Raw genomic sequence first — 21,509 nt, forward strand, 5'->3', positions numbered from 1 at the left:
GAGTTAATTAATGATACAATATCATACACATCAACTAATTTGCAGGCAACCCTCAAATGACTATACGTAGGATTGTGTCTGACTCAAATGATTGGAGAGGTCCAGAAGGGGGTGGAGCTTAACTACACCATTATGGGTTTTAAACATCGCAAGCAAGACATTAGTCAGTGTTGAATTTCATAGGAAGCCATTCTAAATTGAACAAGACTGTGGTAATATGTTCTGACTTTTGTCTTTGTCTCCTGGTAAGAACATGGGCTGCTTTCTAAAATAGCAGAGTTTTACTTAAAAAGACAGCAGGGTGCCGTTATTGGTTCAGAATGTAGTAGTTATGAACAGCATTATTATTTTAAACAAATGTCATAAAACCATGTCAGTTTTAGTGTGCTGTTGTATCTGTGCATAACTGTTTTTAGCATAAAAATGAAAGCCAGCATTGTGAATTTTATGCCAAATGTGTTCTGTATAAAAAGACAACGATAAGAGGCTTAAAAATTATCCTGGTGGGACACCGTATTACACTTTTTTATAGTCTTAGAAATGCTGACTGTGATTATAACCCTGACTGGTCAAATGCTGTCCTCAACAGAACTAGAAGATAATATTCACAACTCAAAGTAAGCAATAGGTCATTAGCCTATGCTAAGGTCTTCTCTAAAAATAATTTATATATATATATATATATATATATATATATATATATATATATATATATATATATATATATATATATATATATACATGTGTATATGGTGTGTGTGTGTGTGTGTGTGTGGGTGTGTGTGTGTGTGTGTGTGTGTGTGTGTGTGTGTTTGTCAGCTCATCATCTTGTTTAACAGTAGAATCTGCTCTCCACTGTCATATTGAGGCACCACTGACTTGGCATCCTGCCGTGATCAACTCTCGGTTTCATATTATTATAAATTACATATCAATCCCAGGCATGCACATGGAGATGAAGTGAAGTGCCTCTTAAACATGTTCTAATGGGTCATTAGTTTAATCAAGAGGTATTTCACCCTGTCTATTTGGAAACCAACCACTGAGACCTGCTATCCCACGAGAATCCCCGCAGATCCCAGAACCGAGGATTAGATTTACTGGCCATGTCTGTAAAGATTTCCCACCTCCCTCTCTATCGTAGAGCACCTGCATGATCTAAGATAAACTCCCAGAGTCCTGGGCTGTCTCAAATGATGCCACTGAGTATGGAGGCCAATGATGGAGGCCTCTGTATAGGAGCAGGAACCAGGAACATGCCAAAGATCCTGCTCAGCCTTTCTACCGTGTCCTACTATTGGTCCAATCCTTCCTCTATTATTCTCCTCATCCCACTACCCTCACAGTTTGAGCCAATCACAGGAGGAGAGAGTGTTAAGATTCCTCCCTTGGCCCCGGTCCCTGTAGTAACAGCCGGCCTGACATGATCTGCAGTGTGGAGCGCGTCCCGTTTTTGCATTCGAGGCAGGAGTCGGTTGGGATCTGACCTACATGGCCAGAGCCGTTTCGTTTCTGCATAGTCGTCCTTCAGGTTCTGTAAACGTGGAGGTTTCTGGTTAGTGCAGTAACAGCCAATTTCATTTAGCAGGCCTGTTTGCTTTCTTCCCTCGCTTTTATGCTGAGAGCTGCGTTTTAGCAAACAGAACATCCATATGCATTCACACTCAGCCCTCCATCCAAGTTTAATCAGACAGATCAACAGCATGTGGATAAAAGGCAGAATTGCTTGGCAGACATTATTTTTTAATCTCCTCCGTATGGCATTTGCAGAGCGGATTCACCTTGTGCACAGTGGCTCCCTCCTGATCTAGATATGTCACTTTTAAACTAATTGCACATGTAAACGGGGGATATGGCAAGCTGTGGGTGATATTTGCCAAGCATGCATGTCTACTTTTTCCAAAAAGTTGCAAAGGTCAGCGAGTGCCTTACATGGGGAGAAAAACATACTCCACGGCCCTCCTGCCTCCAAAGCAGTCGTTTACACTTACATTTCATTCATACCCTCTAAATTTTAATGAGCTGGTGACGAACAGCAACCCCTGAGTGACTGAATATTCAAGATCATTGGGTAATTATGCAAATGGTATGCGTAAAAGTTTTCCCAGTGTATTGTGCCCTGAGAGGCACAAATGAAGCAAACTAACAGGCCAGAAGGTTCCCTGTGGACCAGAGATAAAGTGTGTGTGTGTGTGTGTGTGTGTGTATGTGTCTGTGTGTGTGTGTGTTGAGGAGGCTGAAGTGTTTCAAAATGGCTGATAATGTACATCACACATTCCCTTTGAAAGTATCAACGAGGCACACACTCTCCATGTTTGTCACAAAAAAAAACAACAACTTGTGAGGTGATGATCCTGTGTCTTTAGAAAGGAAATGAGTAGCCACTCCAATAGAGCAGGCGATGTTGTGTTCTCTGTGTCCGTGGCTTGACATGCCTCAGATGTAGATAAATGTTGTTAATACACGGAGCATTGCCTTTCTCTGCCTGGGCTTTCTGTACTACACATTTGGAGTCAGCCTCCTATGGCTTCGTCCCTATTCACAAACATTATTGGTTGAGTTTCAATACAAGCTTCATATCAGCGGGTGTGTAATGTGTCTCCTGCTACAGAAATGCCATGTTGCGCCATCGGCTAGTCAGGGAAAACCACTCTCGTTTAGACAAACCGGGTCTCAAAGATGATTCTCATGTTACATTCATAAGACAGCCATGGTAGGAGAGTGATTTTAATATATTAGGGAAGTTAGCTGTCTCTCCTACAGGACAAATGGTTTTGCTTTTATATCGAACACCGTGTTGGCCTTGGCGTGGAGCAAACGGTAAGATAGTTCGGAGGGGTTAATGCAGTCTCCACGAACAAACGAGGCGTACTTTTTTTCTGATCTATGCCACACATTTTTTTTTCAATATCAGGCAAAATAATGCTAGCTAGGTACAACACTAAGCTTGGGGCCCAGGATCTTAACAACGATGCTGTTTTAGTTTTTTTGTGTGTTTATTTGAATGTTTGTTTGGCCAGTGTAATTGAGGGGGGGGGGGGGGGGGGGGGGGATTGCAGTGGATGAGATTTCAGACACAGTGAAGGTAAACCCAGACCAAGACAGCATGCTGCCTCATCTCTGAATTCAGATACGGAGCCTTTGATTGACTTGCAACATCAGATCATAATCTCAACATTCCATCAGATATATGCAACGTTTACCTTACAGCAACTGACGGAGATATGTCACAGGATGCTGGATATACTGGATAAAGGTCTCACAAACGTCAACTTCCATTTTGTTTGTGAACCAAATGCTTTTAAACTGAATGTGTAGCGATATCGTGTTTTCTTTCGGCCATCTCCACAGAAAATGAGCACATTGGATTTCCAACTCCACAGAATGTGAGTGAGTTAGATGGCCAACTTCTACAGACTCAGCTTTTAAAAGAGTACTCATGACAAGATTATTCCCATGACAAGATTGCTTAAAACGCCATCGCTCTCCTCTTTTTGTGTGAGTTAATTTCTGGACATCTTGCTACCAGTCCGAGAGACTTCTGTACATAACCTAAGCATTATCTCAAAACGTGGGTACAATGGAGGCTCTTTCTTAAGGCCTCTGTCCGGATGTCATTTTGGGTGTGAAAGTGTGTGTATGTGTGTTTGTGTGTGTCTGTGTGTGCCAATACGTGTCTATACGTCCACCGTACAGTAAATATGCATTACTGTTAAGTACGGTAAGATCTATAATGTATATGTATGATATAATGGGTGCTGAACTATGTGCCCAAAACAGCTAATCCATCTGAAAGAGCACAAAAGCTCTTTGCTGGCAAATTGGTCCATGGTGAAGGCATTGCTTTGAGCAGCTGTCCATGAAGTTTATGGGGTTGTAAATCAATTCTGTTTTGTTCAGTGCTGCACTGTGTGTGATACCCCACCTCTTCAATTTGGCCTGATGAGTTCACCCACTGACAATATGATAAAAACCCATTTAATGTGCTTGCCCTCAAACTGCCACAGCCTTTGAAAGGGAATCAATAAACTTGACCATTTTAGAATACCCTGAATGTGAATGAATTTATTGAACATCTCCAGATATTAATCTGGTCCTGTCACAGACATGGATCACTCCTTGTCACATGTGATTTGCACAAATCTTTTGTTTTGTTAGTAAACTAATAGGATGTCTGGACGTTGTTAGAAGTTTCAGCTATTAGTCTGGAAACTGTGTTTTTGAAAAAGCCAGGGGGATTTCACATGGGTTCTCCACAATCTGAAAGACGGTACACCAGTTCCAAAGGATTTTTCTCCATGTTAAAACGTGGGTCACAGCACTATCTGAGGTGGAAAGTGGTGTACTGTAGCTCTCATGCTTCAGAGAACAGCCCCTTATAGCTTTGAATGCAGAACTGGTGATGTCGGCCATACACTTGTGACATCAAAACTGAGGAGGCGAGATATATTTTTCAAACAGATATGCCTTACTGCAACCAGGAAACAAACTCTTTCTGCTCCGTGACATGGAGGGCTGTCTCCCAACTCCTTGTCACCCACTGGATGGCTGAAAGTGAGCAAAGCCTGTAGCACAGAATCAAGACCTCCCCCCTCACCACCCCCCCCCCCCCCCAGCTGCCCCTGGCGTCCACCCGGGTTGTTCCCTGGTGCTATTTCGGTTTGTTGCATCATTTGTGCTCCTTGTGGCTTGTCAGCTTGATACAGCCTGAGATGCATTCTCCTGCCTACAGTTCTGGTCCTGTGATGTCATGCATCAAGTCTGAGGCTTCGCCGCGTACGGGACGAGAAACAAGAAGAGGGAGGGGGGGGGGGGGGGCGGCTCCGCCATGCGGGGGCAGAAGGACGGGTCAGTCATTAGACCCAAATTATGATGGATTAAAGCACCTCCATAATGGATCACGTTGTTTATGAATGGTCCTAGCCACCCGGAGCCCTCTCTCCATCACATACACACACGCCCACACACGCGCATGTGCCCACACACACACACACACGCACGCACCCACAAACACACACATATGCCAACTCCCACAGATACGCACACACTGCTGATTTCATTTATCTCCTCTTAACATTTGGTGGCTGTGTCGTAAGCAGTTTGTCAAGATAATTGCATGCTCCAAGAAGGTAGTGTTCCTCTGCTCTCCCGATCTCTCTCATCCAACTACCCACGGCTCTGTTCACCTGCTCTTTCAAGGCATGAAGGTGGCATTTCGCTAATGATGATTGGTATGTGCCGTTCTGAACAGATCCTGGACCATGAAGAGCACATACGTATTTTCTTTGTTTATTTTCTCCACAACACATTCCTCCATTGTTATTTTCAAGAGCTGTTCTCAGTGCTGCCACGCAGAAGAGGTCGTGAATATGTGTAATACATGTCTGAAATGGTATACACGGGGCAGTTAATGGCACAGACTGGATGTCATTGTACTTTCTCTACCTGTGATGCACGCATTCTTATGTCCTTTTTCTACGCTTGTAATATTAAATCCTTATTAAAAGGTCAGTGTTAGATTTACTCGATTTGTGCATATAATTGTTAAACTTTATGTTTGTTCAGCTGTATGGAATTCAGCTGCATATTTATTGTGCCCTCATCATTTATAATGAATTATATATTCTAAGAGCATAACGGGCTCCTCAGGAACCAGCCATGACAACAAGTCTGTGGCACATGCCGGATGTGTTCGAGGGCAGAGACAACACAGGTAGATGAGCGGAGATTTCAAGAACACGGGAATGAAATGGAGGTCTATAAATAAACCCAACAGAGGACCTGTGAACACTTCAAATGGCCCACTTTGGATCAGAGGCGACGTACGTGAACATATACGGCTGAAAAGTGGCAGTTTAGGAGATGATTGTACCTTTTTCAGTGGCTTTCCTTAAATGGGGTTGGTGGGGGAATTGAAAAGACCTGTTGCTGACTTTACATGTGATAGAGTAAAAATTCTCAATCTTTAATTCTTAGTCCTTCTCTTGGAATGTGTTAAATTATTACAGTGATATTATTGCACAAAATATGAGCCGCGTAAATTTATGCTGGATAGTTTTTATTACAATGATTCAGAACTTACCTTGGTGATTTTAAATAAATACTGATATGATGTATTATTTACTCTACAAGGTGCTGTTGCAATCAGACAGTAAATGAATATTTGGACAGAAGATATTTTATCACAGAGTTGTGCTTTCTGTTTTCATGCATTAAATTTAAAAGGCAGTATTAACGCCAGAGATATGACAGGGGTTGTATATAATGATGACAGGTGAGTAGTATTTCAGAGAACAGTCCCTCTTAAAACCATTGGTCATTAGGCAGTATATGGACCCAGTAATCTATTACAACTTAATAAATCGCTGTATCAGCTTTTTATATATATAGATAACCTGTGTCACACTTTTATCTTATATCTTTTGTTAAAACTTGGTCTGATGGCTTCTTTGCATATTTTAAAGCGTTTTCTTATCTGCACCCATAGTCTGTAGACTTCAAAATATTGCATTGTGAGAGCGACATAAAAGTGCAGCAAGTGATGGTAATAAATCTTTGTTCTCCTTATAGCTCTCATGCCTGTACGGAAAAATTGGTGACAGCAGTTGTGAAGTTTGCGCACTATATCTGAAACATAATTATAACCCCAAATCTCATTCTTTCTGTGCAGATTACATTGAAAGGACAAAGCTAGGTTATCATTTTGCAGCCTGGCTACAAGAAGAGGTCAAAAGAGGCGAATCCCACAAAGCTGAGTCAGTCTATGGCACTTTGGTAACCACATTGTAGCAAAAACTCGGGTTGAATGACAGGAGACGATTAGCAGGTTTAGCAGGCTAACGTATAGCACTAATTAACGTCTACGGTCGAGGTCTGTGCTCGGTGATTACGCCCCCGACTAGCTTTTGTCCTGATTTGATTATGTGAACACAAGCGACACAGAGTGCAATACTTCGTACTTATTCATGCATAATTAGCTTGCAAAGACAACGGCGGCCATTTTCACTGTCTCGTCGTGCGCCGTAACCATTCATACATCAAGTCAAAAGTGAGTCTGAGGCTCAATTAATGTGGGGCAGACGCACACAGGACGCCGCCCTGGTGCCACAGAGCGGGCGTAAGGAATGACTGCGAGGCTGTGGTAAATGACAGGGAGGCAACCTACGTGGGAGGTCTAGTAGTCACTGAAGGGCTCCTATGTCTAACAGCAAGTGACAGGTGAAAACCAAGAGGACAGAGCCGCTCACGCCACCCTCTTCTCGCCTCAGATCTGGCCAAGACAGCGCTACAGGGATGCGGCCCTGACGCGGAAGCTAGCATGAGCACTGCAGTGTATATTGATTGCTATGTCACTGCAGAATAGAAAGGACTGACAGAGACTGGAGGTGGCAATCTAACAAAGGCAGTCAATCCAAATTCTCGGACGCTGGACATTTTTTCCTCTTTCTATCTTTTTTTTTAAACACTTCCTGTAGTAGACCTGAGGCAGGGATATGGCCCAGAAACAGATCTACACATTTTTCTATAGACTAAGAAATAGGTTTTTTCTGCTCTCTAATTGGCAGGCCTGTTTCCGTGTTCTATTTGTTGAAAGGCAATTTATAGAGCAGGTCATAGAACAAAAGATAAAGAGTATTGCTTTAAACGATTCAAGCACAGCCGAGTCTGAAGTAAAAGCATAAAATTACAGCTTCAAATGAACAGGGTGGGTTAATAATAGCAACCCTTGAATTATGAGAAAGATGTATTTATTAGTCATTTTTAAAATCTCAAATAGCAACTGGTGAGCCACTTGTAAGACCACATCAGAGTACAAGTTCAGCTGACCTGTTTGGCTTACATTACCAAGTCAGTGTTCAAAAAGAATGATACCCCAGAAGAAACCAAAGATACCACCAAATCCTGATTTATCAGTGTAACACCCATAGCCTCAGGGCTGGAAATCTCCAAGACTCCAGTATTCAGAAGTGTTTGGCACTGACGAGGCGATACAGAAGGCTGGTGGGTTGTTCACTCTGGGGATCTGTGCCCTGGGAAGAGCCTCCTGACGTCTCCTGTGGGTTTACATGGCCTCACTCACTGTCAGTCTGTTTCTAAGCGAACCACTTGTTCTCAAACTACACTCTTGTTGCCAGAAAGATTTTTTTAAACCTTTTGGTATGACAGGATCTGCATTTTCTATTTCATAGTGTCTGTTATGAAGGTTTTTTGTCAAATACGCATTGCAATAAAAGTATATGATGTACAGAAATACAATACGTTGTATCAAGTGTTAAAAACTGGACAGGAAGCTTCCCCTCAGCTCCCTGAGCCCTGTTTGTGTCATGTGCTAGACTGTGGACTGTGACCGTGGACTATGAACGTGGACTATGACTGTGGACTATGACCATGTCTTTTCATTTTCGAATTTCTCATGTGTCTTGAGCTTCCCTTCACCAGGTGATCTCATGACGATGCTGTCAGGTTGATTCCCAAAAAGCCACCCACATTCTGAGGTGCGACAGAAACCGCAATAAAACGTTTCTTCTGGAACAGTCAAGAACGTCAAGGTGAGTTATTACTCAATGGCAGGCAGAGTAACTTTCTCAGACAGCTGTTGAAGTAATTGCGACCCTGCTTCTACATAATTACCATGAACAGTGAGAATTTGAATTTCCATTTGCTCTTAGTTTTGTCCACATGATTAATGCCCACTGTGCTTGCGTGATGCCTCATACACACAAGCTACTTTACAGTTGTGTCATTCAAACATTTAGTAGCAGCTTGCTGCCACTTTAATTGCTGATTTATTATTAAAATAGTCACAGCACCAATTACACTCAGGCATGACTGTGGTATTGAATTTTAACATGTGCAGAGAGGGCTTCAACTCTTCAGTACAACAACTGCCCCCCCCCCCCCCCCCCAAAAAAAAGGTGATGCGAACCTCTATATTATTAATTGCAGCATGTAACAGGAAGCAAACTTTCTTAATGACATTGTGTGTGTGTGTGTGTGTGTGTGTGTGTGTGTGTGTGTGTGTGTGTGTGTGTGTGTGTGTGTGTGTGTGTGTGTGTGTGTTGTCCACGTGTCTGATCTGTCTCTCAAGTTTTGAAGGTTAAAAAATACAATGTTTAAACTCCCCCAGTACACTAAAACAACTTTCTGGAGCTGTGTGGTGCTTAACTATTGGGTGATCATTTTGGCACCCGCCCACACCAGGGACTACACCTCTCCAGGCTTGTGTTGTGTGCATCAGCTGTGGAGGCAATAACAGTCATTTAGATAAGGAGCAACATCATTGCCCTTTCGTTTGTGCCTGGAGGTGTGGCACAGCCAGCCTCTACAGCGCAGTGCTGGAGAATCAGTACTGGGCCAAACAGCTTCATCCAACCATTTCAGTTTCTGGATGAAAGTCCCAGAAAACAAAATCTGGTTTTACTCTGAATTATCAATAACGCTGATCACTTGAACAATTTGTTCAATAAACACGATACTCGAATGCTGTTTGTTTGCCAAATTACAGAGTGCGATACAAATTAAGACCCGATCAAACTTTTGACAAGTTCATGTAGAAATCCAAAAGATTCCAAAGACTTCACAACCATTCTTGCAGCAGTAGTTATTCTATAAATACTACACCATGAAATTGCTTGAAAGGTTTGTGACATATCTCTGTCAGAGCATCAGATTTCAGAACAGGTTTTTGGAGCCTGTTGGATATATATGTATATTTACTGTGTTTAAAGTTTATGTCATTGCAATAGAATATATATAATTACAGTAATTCTTAAGACAATGGTCTGTTGTTTTTATTCTGAGGGATTTTGCTTTATGCTTTATTAATGGTCTGAGAATATTTATTCTAAAGGACCGTGCTTTATAAATGGACAAGGGCACACACTCACAGGGGAACAAAATCATTTTTGCTTTCTCAAGCAGTCTGAGGAGGACAGAGATTTTGTCTTTCCATAAAATCTTTGTCAGCACATGTGCTTTGTGCCCAATGGCAAAAAGCTGTTCTAATTTACCAAAAGCCAGCCTCACAAACCAATCACCAGGAGAGTCAGTATGTCTCCCTCACGTGAAACAGTTATATTTAATCTCACGGATATTACTCATTCAAAAAGCTGTTTTTTTATTTCTTTTGAAATATAAAACAACATTCACAACAGCTGAAAAATACTCAGAATAACCGAAGGGGACTGACCCTTCGGCGTTGCTTAGAGGACAAAGACTCAAGCAAAATTCAATCCGGTTTTAAAAGGCTATTAATTATAGATTAAGGGCTAGACTCCCATCACAGCAATGTAAGTATGGATCATAATCACCGTGACAGAATGGATATGCCTGGAACGTAGATCTCCATGCAGACATGACGCCTTCTAGAACCCACATAAACTCCATTCCTTTTTTTTTCTTTCTTTCTTTATGTTTTTTTGCTCTTATTTGTGTCAGGATGTAAGTCATAAGCATCACTATGTTAGAGATTATCTGGAAACCAACTATGGAACGCTGAATAACTGTATATTTATTCCCCAGTTTCAGTTTGAAACTTTGAAGTGACTGCAGTGTGAGTGGCGCGGGCGAGACGATGGTGAGACGATGGTGAGACGATGGCGAGCCCGAGTCAAGTGGAGAGGGGTTTTTTCCCTCCTTCCTAGCATCTTGCCCTCTGATGATTTATATGAAAGCTGCTTCAACACAAGCTATCCAAGTAAGGCTTTAAAACATATTATTATTGCAAAATGTGTCTTTTTAGACAAAATTGGAGTGTGTGCCCATGGGACAAAAAGAACTAATGGACAAGCTAATAATGTGCTCCATTTCTGTATAGTAGTGCTTAAAAACATAATGGTTGTCCAGCCCACCATTCAAGTTAACCACTTACCAGATCTCTCCGCCCAAAACCATAGCACACTGTACAAAGTCACTGGGATCACCAGACTGACCCAAATGCTGTCTTTGAAAAAAAAAAATCCCTGTTGAAAATCCCCAGAAGACATGCCTTACTGCACTGGCTTCTGACTGCAAACACCCTGTGCTACACATGAAAAGTTTGTTGCAATGTTCCTGACCATGAAGAGAGCTAGCTTAAGTAATAACTGCACTGATTGTCACTCTAATCAGAGACACCTGTAGCTAATGAAAGACAGTGCAAGCAACTGTATCTGGAAAATACAAGGAAGTTAACTGTAAGTGTAAAATTTTGTTGTAGCGATTACACTAAATCTAAAGTAGCATGAATGATGAAGCACAAACCTTCCAGTGGTCTATGCACCATATATATATATATATATATATATATATATATATGTATGTATGTATATATATATATATATATATATATATATATATATATATATATATATATATATATATATATATATATATATATATATATATTAGGGGTGTGACGATACAACTCAGGTCACGAGACGAGACACGATATTGGGTTCACGAGATCGAGATGAGACGAGATTTTAAGAACACTAAAATGACAAATTATATGACTGGACAACATGCATTTTGAAATGTTTTAAGCATTAACTTTTAATAAACGTCTTCCTCTACAAATTAAATAAAAAATTAAAATAAAATTTCATAAAAGTTAAAATAAATAAATAAAATGAAATATTTCTCCTTTTTTCAATCACAAACAATATTACAGTGAGTCCCCGCTTAACGACGGTGTTAGAGACTGAAAAGTTTGTTGTTAAGAGTGACCAGATACGCTAAATTGCAAATATAGTAAAGAAAAAAACTAACAATGTTCTCCTGCGTACAGCGTGAGAAAGAGCGATCGCGTTGCTGAGATGGTCTGTGCTGCCTCAGCTTATCATACACAACACTCCACTACACTCCACTGTGCTGCCACTGCTCTCCCTGAGCACCGCGTGAATAAAAAAAAAAATTCGGTCGTAACTCTGGTCCGTCGTTAACCAGACCTTTATTTTCATACAATGCATATGGTCTGTGTCTTATCAGTCACTCTCTTGACATTCATCATTTCTGCCGGCTACCCAAAATGCTGCCAAACAATCGAGTGTAAAATGGACACAAATTGACTATTATATCGCGATCGATTCTTAGTCTTGACTTGTAACTCCCGCGGTAGCCATACCTGTCAAGTTTTGTATTTAAAAATACGGGACATTTCCCGTATATGACGTCATCGCCTAATTTGCATAATCAGTTATTTGCATATAGCTGCAATTGAGGCTGTAGGAGAAACGAAAACATCTTTGGAGTGGCAAAAAGTGAATAAAAAACACCCCAAATATGTTCCACCTGCAGTAGTCTGAGTGGCAGTTCCACCTGCAGTAGTCTGGGTGGCAGTTCCACCTGCAGTAGTCTGGGTGGCAGTTCCACCTGCAGTAGTGTGGGTGGGTGGCAGTTATCGCGAGGCTAGTGACAGAATTCTGTTTGGAGCGGCACATGAATGCTTTAAAAAAATAAAAATTGAAAACTGAAAATACGGGAAAATAAAAATACGGGACGATGCCGGGACAGAGCGGTAAAATACGGGACTGTCCCGGCCAAAACGGGACACTTGACAGGTATGGGTAGCCCAACTCAAAAGTAGCCCAAAAAACCGCACCCCGCGACCCCAGAATTTTTACCCACGGCTGGATTTTCAAACTAGCCCAATTTGGCGTGAAAACCGTGAACCTGGCAACTATGCTCGTGAGACAGATTTTTTACGCAACGAGAAATCTCGCTGAGTTATATCTCGTCACACCCCTAATATATATATATATATATATATATATATATATATATATATATATATATATATATATATATATATGAATTGTTGCAGGCAGAACATTCTACACAGCATCTCCAGACTTTCACGTCTGTCACATGTGCTCACTGTAAACCTGCCCTCATCCGTGAAGAGCACAGGGCACCAATGGCAAATCTGCCAATTTCGCCCTGCATGGTGTTGGTCTGTAAGCACAAGCCCCACTTGTGGACGTCCGGCCCTCATGCCACCCTCACGGAGTCTGTTTCGGACAGTTTGAGCAGAAACATGGATATTAGTGACCTGCTGGAGGTCTTTTTGAGGGCTCTAGCACTGCTCCTCCTGTTCCTCCTTACACAAAGGAGGAGTTAGTGGTCCTGCTTATGGGCTGTTGCCATCCTATGGCCCCCTCTATGTCTCCTGGTGTACTGATCCATGTTCTGGACACTGCTGACAGACACAGCAAACCTTCTTGTCACAGCTCACATTTGCTAATTGCCTCTCATTTCTACCTGTTGTCTGTTCCATTTGCACAACAGCAGGTGAAATTGATTAACAATCAGTGTTGCTTCCTAACTGAACAGGTTGGTTTCACAGTGTGGTTGACTTGGAGTTACATTGTGTTGTTTAATTGTTCCCTTTATTTTTTTGAGCAATGTATATATTGCCAAATGATCGGAATCAGGTGTTCCAATCACTTCTATGGCCACAGGTGTATAAAACCAAGCACCTAAGCATGCAGACTGTTTTTACAAACATTTGTGAAAGAATGGGTCGCGATCAGGAACTCAGTGAATTCCAGCGTATAACTGTGATAGGATGCCACCTGTGCAACAAATCCAGTCATGAAATTTCCTCACTCTTAAATATTCCACAGTCAACTGTCAACTGTATTATAACAAAATGGAAGTGTTTGGGAACGACAGCAATTCAGCCACGAAGTGGTAGACCACGTAAACTGTTAGAGCGGGGTCAGTGGATGCTGAAGCACATAGTGTGAAGAGGTCGCCAACTTTCTGCAGAGTCAACCACTGCAGACATCCAAACTTCATGTGGCCTTCAGATTAGCTCAAGAACAGTGCGCAGAGAGCTTCATGAAATGGGTTTCCATGATCGAGCAGCTGCATCTAAGCCATACATCACCAAGTCCAATGCAAAGCGTCAGATGCAGTGGTGTAAAGCACACCACCACTGGACTCTAGAGCAGGGGAGGTGTGTTCTCTGGAGTGACGAGTCACACTTCTCCATCTGGTAATCTGATGGACGAGTCTGGGTTTGGCGGTTGCTAGGAGAACGGTACTTGTCTGACTGCATTGTGCCAAGTGTAAAGTTTGGTGGAGGGGCGGTTATGGTGTGGGGTTGTTTTTCAGGAGCTGGGCTTGGCCCCTTAGTTCCAGTGAAAGGAACTCTGAAAGCTTCAGCATACCAAGACATTTTGGACTTTTCCATGCCCCTACAGGAGCTGGCCCCTTCCTCTTCCAACATGACTGTGCACCAGTGCACAAAACAAGGTCCATAAAGACATGGATGGCAGAGTCTGATGTGGATGAACTTGACTGGCCTGTGAGTCCTGACCTCAATACGATAGAACACTTTTGGGATGAATTAAAGCAGAGACTGAGAGCCAGGCCTTCCCGTCCAACATCAGTATGTGACCTCACAAATGCGCTTGTGCAAGAATGGTCAATGGACCAACGTCATATTTAACCCTATGGATTTGGAATAGGATGTCGCTTAAGCTCATATGTGAGCTTACAGTAAGCTCACATACAGTGAATGTTTTTGAACAACATTATAGAGATCACATGTGGTTGGGTCACCTAGGTGAGTGTAAAGGTCTTAAGCAGTTAACTGGATTGCTTGCTCATGGAGAAGAAATAAACTCTATTTGGTATCCACAGTTGTAACAGTGTTGTGCTAGGACTCATACAGCCAGTCCTGTCAACCAGCCCTTATTTTTATATGATGTCATAAGTAAGTAGCTAATTGAATTAGCACTTATTTATTAAAGTATCCTAAATTAATTACAAGTATGTCACTTTTGTCAACTGATTAAGTAATCCAGGTTACATTTAGATAGCTACTACCTCAGACACCGATGAACTGTCTGAACACAAATTGCAAGCAGATATTTTGCTAAAAGCTAAAAGTTTTAATTTCCATAAGCAGCAGTTTTGTCATTAGACTGTCACAGTGTTTTGACACATTAATAATGCCAGGATGCGTCATAGCTGTAAGGGTAACAGCCTGTAACGTAAACACTTTCCCACACCACTGCCATCTCATCAGTAAGCAACACTTAAGGTCTATCGTTTCTTTTATCAAAGTGCTTAAGGCTGTGACTGACTAATTTTGTCGTATTTGATATATGAAGACAGAAGATATAGCTTAATTCAGTCAGTCAATGCTGTCATGGTCCACCTGTTATGATTTAGGCTCTGGAAAAAAGTTTTCATTGACTTTTCATTGAATGCTGGACCACTTTTCTTTCTTTTCTGGATGTAAATGTCCTATTGGGTGGCTCACATCCCATCCTTATTAATTCATTCATCATTAACATAAACAAAATGGACTCAGGAGAGGTTACCACATAGCCATAGTTTTACAAAGACAGTGGTGTATGGTACAGAAATGTTTTTAACGGTGATGACATTGTATTTTGGAAATAGTTTTTGCTCCTGCCTGTTCCACCATAGTACATATGGTAAATAAATTATTTATCAGTGCAAGCGTGAGCTGTTAAGCCTTGCGAAACCTTCCTTTATCATTGCAACAGAGCGATGGTAGGATTCCTTTTTCTCCTATACATGCCTTTGGCAATTCATTACATCATTGGTCAACAGGTCATCCCCCGCACTGTCCTCAGTGACTGTTCTGGAGGTGTTGGCAGTGTGTAATTCTAAAAAACTAGTTTTAAAGAGATGACAAGCTTTAAAGATGCCCAGTCTTACCCCACAGATTTATCAGTCCTTGCTAGTTATACCACTAATTGTATTCAACTGACAGAAAATTATGTGATAAATAATCATTTAAATTGCATACTCCATGATTGCTTGTCAACGTACTATTGTTTAGGGAAAAAATGATCCCTCTGAAGAATTTAGGTCAATTTCGTGCATCTGAGTGAGCTCTCCTAATTGTGTGTTTGGTAACCGGCTCAATTATCTTCTGTTTATGCCCATCAGTAAGGTCTTCTATAGTTTTTAGTCAGATTACACTGTGACGTCTGAGTGATGCATAATGGAAAATGTCTGACAGCAGCACATTGCATTTCTCCACCACTGTTCTACTGAAATCGCCCTCGGACGGTTTTAAGGCATAAAAGAACTTTGTTTGGGATGTTAATTTTCTCCTCTTCAACAGAAGACTAATTACAATCACCTACATGGACAGGACAGAAGCTGCGGATCCATAGAGGAAGGAACGTCTAATGGTCTGTTTCTGTACTAAGAGACAATATATTGCATCATAAAAGAACTGTACTGTAATTAAGAAAAGGCAAATATACCGAGGACATCACAGTCTAATCAGATCTCTTAAATTGGCTTGTATTGTTGTGCAGTGGTGAAACAATGATGCAGTAGAAATGAACGTGGCTCCTGCTGAGGTAGGCAGAGATGATTGCCTTTAAAACGAATCCCCGTGGTTACGCTTCCAAACTGGTCCACTTTGTCCTGCAATTCATTTTGGTACTCAGGACGTGATTTTATTTCACCATTCTGAAAGTTGAGCACACACAAGTAGCATACAAGATAGCATGTGAATAATAATGTTCAAAGGGCCTGTTTGTGACTTTGTAAATGTGATCTAAAGTGTATGAGTCTGATGTGACGTGCAGAAGATTTTCACATTATGATGTTTCACATTATTGTGACATAAGTGTTTGGGAAAAGCTATTTTAAAATACCGAAGAAAACATTGCCAAAGCTGTATTTCATTGCCAATTGGACAGGACACCTTATTGCTAACATTTACGAGAATGTCACCAGCTGGTACATAATAAAACTGTGTCTTATACAAGAGAGGCTACATAAAAGCCACATGAATTCCATTTTGGTTCATTTTGGTAACGTGCATTTAATCACCTCCCTGCCCCTCCTTTCAGAGGGCAGATGACGGCACATGGACCACATGCTGAGGGGATAGGGTGTGTGGTCAGGGATAATGAGACAACCAGATAACAAACTAGGGAGCTCTCATAACCCCACAGAGAACTTCACACTGTGAAGTCATGGGGGGAAGACATGGTGGGCAGTTGTTCTATATCCATTAAAGCAAGCTCCTCTATGTGACATTGGGAGTAATCATTTTATAGGGCACACACACTTGTTCTCTGTAAGAAAGTGTGAGACCTCCATCTCCATCATATTTATATATAGATATATAGTTATATGTATATTTAGCTGCATATATATAGTAGCGGTTGGAAGCAATGCATAGAGCATAAGGCATTGACTTCATAAAGGCACCTCGTCTACCTCATTACCCCCCCCCCCTTCCCCCCAGAAATAAAAACACAGTTACACATGACCTTAAGTTATTGCTTGAATTCTAAACTACAAGCACGGTAGACTTCAAAAATGCAACTACAGTTGACAAAACAAAGGTGGGGTGTGTGCTGCAGGCTGGTTGTTAACCTGGCACACTGTACCTCTCATAGGTCATCTTACAGAAGCTATTTACATTACTCGTTCCTCCCTGGCTAAGATTTACAGATGAAGTTGGGGGAACTTTGCTGAATCGTTTGGTGATTTTTATTGAAGGGGAGCCACGAAAATGAATTTTCATTCAGGTATGCCACAATGTCTGACTCAGTTACAGTCACCATTGGACGTTAGCTGACTAAGATACTACAATGCGCAGCCCATTCTTCAGGGCTCTAGGAAGGGATATCCCATCCCATTGGTCAGATGTCCTGTGATTTCACTAATACACTCACTTCAAAGATCCCGTATAAATATCACCAGAAGAATCACGTAGGCATGTACGTGAAGAAAGTAGGCAGCATAAAGTCCCTGCAGATATAGTAATGAGTAATTTTAATTAGTACCATCCTTGGTTATAAATAGTATAGCATAGTGACCAATAATGTGTGAAGCAGCCTATATGAATACATTGATGTTTTTTATTTTTATTTAATTATTTAAGAAATATGTTTAATTATATTTCAACCCATTCTCTGAAGGTTCTGACTGCACAACACTGTGTACGCATATGTGTTTGTTTAATTAAATCAAATTTATTAAATATAATACTTGCAAAACAAAGCAGAGCAATAGAGCATCTCTTCAACAGATATGTCCGGAGCCTAAATGCACTGATGCCTCTCAGCTTTAATAAATAAATAAACAAATCACTAGCATACAGCAGAGATATTTTCACACAGCCATGCCAAAACAGCCCATTAACAGCAACCACTCAAGATGTGCATTTGGGATATTAGAAATGTACAAAAAGCATTGAACATTCAAGCGTGTATCTGTGAACAAATGCAATTATACCAAAACTTGCTGGCACTATTTCCCTCCGATACAGACAGATTTATTAAATAAATGTCAACCTCCGTTCAACATCTGAGCAAGGACACACACCTTCGTACTAAGAGGTGATCCTGTAGAGTTAGTGAAGGTGATGCCAGTGTTTTACTTACACCGTCTCTCTGATTTTCATGCTTTCTGCTGCTCTCTGTTTAATAAAATTGTAAAGCACAATCTCTAATTTGCATTCGAGATGCCAATGCCGCTGAGCAACTTGCACTAAAAATAAAGCTCTCAGGGAGGTATAAGACTTTGAAGAATCGCTATAATTAGGCACACATATGTATTGTTTTAACTTTGCATTCAAAACAACGGTAAGGGAGTGTTTATCAAAACAAACGTGGGTTCTTAGTCGGTAATTATGAACAGCCAGCATCACCTAATCACATGCTTACTTGTGCATTTCTGTAGCTTTTCTTCTGGTCTTTTTAAGGGCTCCGATTGTGCAGTGAACGTTACACTTGTAAACATAAAACAATGAGAACGTGTAGGTTGGTAGACATCGAGACTGTTTAATCTCATATAATTCTTTTTTTTAATCAAATGCACAAGCTTTGGTCAACGAATGCGTAATGGGCCTAATGGGAATCCTGAGCTCAATCTAGTGCAACAAATGTGCCTGCACTCAGACATAACTGAGCTCTAATTGCATTACTAACTCCGGCGTTTATAATCACTCTGGTCTAAACTGTGCTGCATAACCCCTCTGGGATTTCGCATGTATTGGCAACTTAGGACCTAGAAATGGTGGCATAGGGAATTTGCATACCTACCTAGTGCTGGTGTTTCTTGTGACACATACGCACAAGTACACGCCCACCCATCCACACACCCACTCTCAAAAATTATGTCTTCATTATTTCGAGTCAGTCTTGGTTCGGAAAATATAGTGTACTTAACAGAGCACAACCAAAAGTCCAATTTTCACAAGCCGTCTGTCCGCATGGCGTGTCCAGATCCCCAGAGAGTCAAACAATGTCTCCTGCAGACACCAACGCATTATTTTAAGGGGCTTTTCTTCATGTTCTTCTTCTTTCCATAATTCCTGCTGCTATGGTAACTGCAACATGAGGAACAGTTAGGCCACTGTTTTTGATGTGGCAGCCTGGGCCGTCATTGGGCGTGACATGTAAAAACGCGGCGGAGACCGCTAACCCCACCCGAGACAGAGAGGAGCAAGATGTCGGCACCTCTGAAGGAGCTTCACAGCTCAGCTCTGCTCTTCAAACGTCCTCATTGCACCTTTTGTTCTTTGCCAGGTTTGTAAATCATCATGGTATGACATATTTGCCTGAGAAGTCGACTGATTCCGGGGAACAGGGGCCGGTGATCAAAGTGGGCCCTTTCCATCACCGACTTGCAGTTTGCATAAGGCCCATCTGTTTCAGTTAGAAGTCACTGTGGTGGTGCCGGTGTGTGGGAGGAGATCTCAAAGATAATAGTAGGTAATTTTGTGCTGGTGTGGTGTGTTTGTTGAAACGATGCCAGCCATTTTCTGTATGTCTGACCTCACTGCTGAGGATTTAGCAACTCTGGTTTTCCCAGTAACAGACTGAATCCAGACAGAAATTATAATAATGAGTTATCAGTGAATTGTAACATAATGCTTGAAACATAGTCAGTTGGTTGATTTGAAATACATCAGAAGTGTGTAACCCAAATTAATTCATCAATGCGTAGATGTTCAATATTAATAACGATCTATTTATTGATGGAAGGTCCTAAATTTTGCTATGTTACAGTCCATGTCATTCGTCATGGTGAAACCCCCCCCCCCCCCCCCCCCCCCCCCCCCAAAAGGAATTATTATGATGTTCAAGCAACAAAACTAAACTATATATGTGCTAGGTTTGACTCTCCATGCTAGTCCTAACATTTTACCAACTACATAACTGACAAGGCACACAAGGCAATGGCTAAATAAGCTGACACTCGAATAACTTCCACTACTTTTCTTCTATTGCTCCTTTTCTTCCATTGGACTCTGGGGGACCGGCTTGCTGGTTCCGGGGATTTCTCCCCCATTACGGAGCTGCGGGTCAGAGCAGGTCTTGTCGGTGAAATGGCCGTGCTCTTGTGTACTGTGCCCCTCTAAAGTATGGCTTCCACTATGGTGTGTAAGTGACAGTCAAAGAGCAGACTACTATTTTGTTCGCTGAAGTGACCCTAATTTATTAAGGTACTTACTTTAAATTCGACCCATGGCGATATAGCGTGTAGCCCTTCTACAGCTCAGACACAACACATTCCCACAAGGCTCTGCAACCACCAATTTCGTCTTCTAACTTTGGGGCTTTGGCTCTGTTTGTTTATTAGGGACCCTGCCTAAGTGAATCTAGAGAGAGGTCACCTCATCAGACCAGCTGGCAGTCAAAACCCCCACCGTATACACCGCCCAAATGTTGTAGCTGAGGTGTAGAGGAATGTGATTTGGAACAGGGCCGCGGGCCACCCTGACAGAACCACGTTCTCTGGGGCAGCGGAGGGGAAAGACTCTTGACTTGACCCGATGATCGTGAACAGTTTTTGCTCAGCAAGGCCGGGGGTCTGAGTTCTCCTCCCACCGGCTCATTTGAGACGGCGAGCATCACACACAATGCAGGAAGCACTTGCATATTTCTCCTTCACACACTTACAAGGCTTACTAGGATTTGAAAGTGGAGATGACACAATTTGGGGCGAAGAGCAGATAATCCTTTTTTAAGGCCCTCTATCTATTACCATCACTTAAACAGCAACAAGCTGCTGCAAAAACAATATGTGCACGGCATAAATCTATCCGCAACCTTAACAAACGAGCCAGCTCTAACAATGGCTTGGAATAATTTCCTCAGACGGCATAAATGAACAACCTTGAGAGGAGTTCGACTCAAAGGGGGAACCCATCCTCTGGCTGACACAAGATTATGGAGGTTTTACAGAAAAAGAAAAAAAAATTAGAAAAGCAGGATAAGGCTCGTGGATTCTAAGGAGGATAGGTGAGATAAGACACTGTCCAGTAATAAAGCTTAACAAAAATACGGAGAACTGGGTTGAATGTGTATAGCAGTACGTGGGGGTGTTTGATATGCGGAAATTGTAAGTGAGAAGCTCTTGTGAGGGTGAGACCCAAACCAGGTTCCCTCACGAGGTGAAAATGGAGCCAGTCATAGTGCAAAGTTTAGTAGGGCTTTAGTCATAGAAGTTTAGTAGGGCTGTGCAAACCTCCAGAGCTGGTGAGGGGCTCCTTACAGGGGGGGGTGGTT

This window comes from Brachyhypopomus gauderio, chromosome 11 (assembly GCF_052324685.1).
Source record: "Brachyhypopomus gauderio isolate BG-103 chromosome 11, BGAUD_0.2, whole genome shotgun sequence".
NCBI lineage: Eukaryota > Metazoa > Chordata > Actinopteri > Gymnotiformes > Hypopomidae > Brachyhypopomus > Brachyhypopomus gauderio.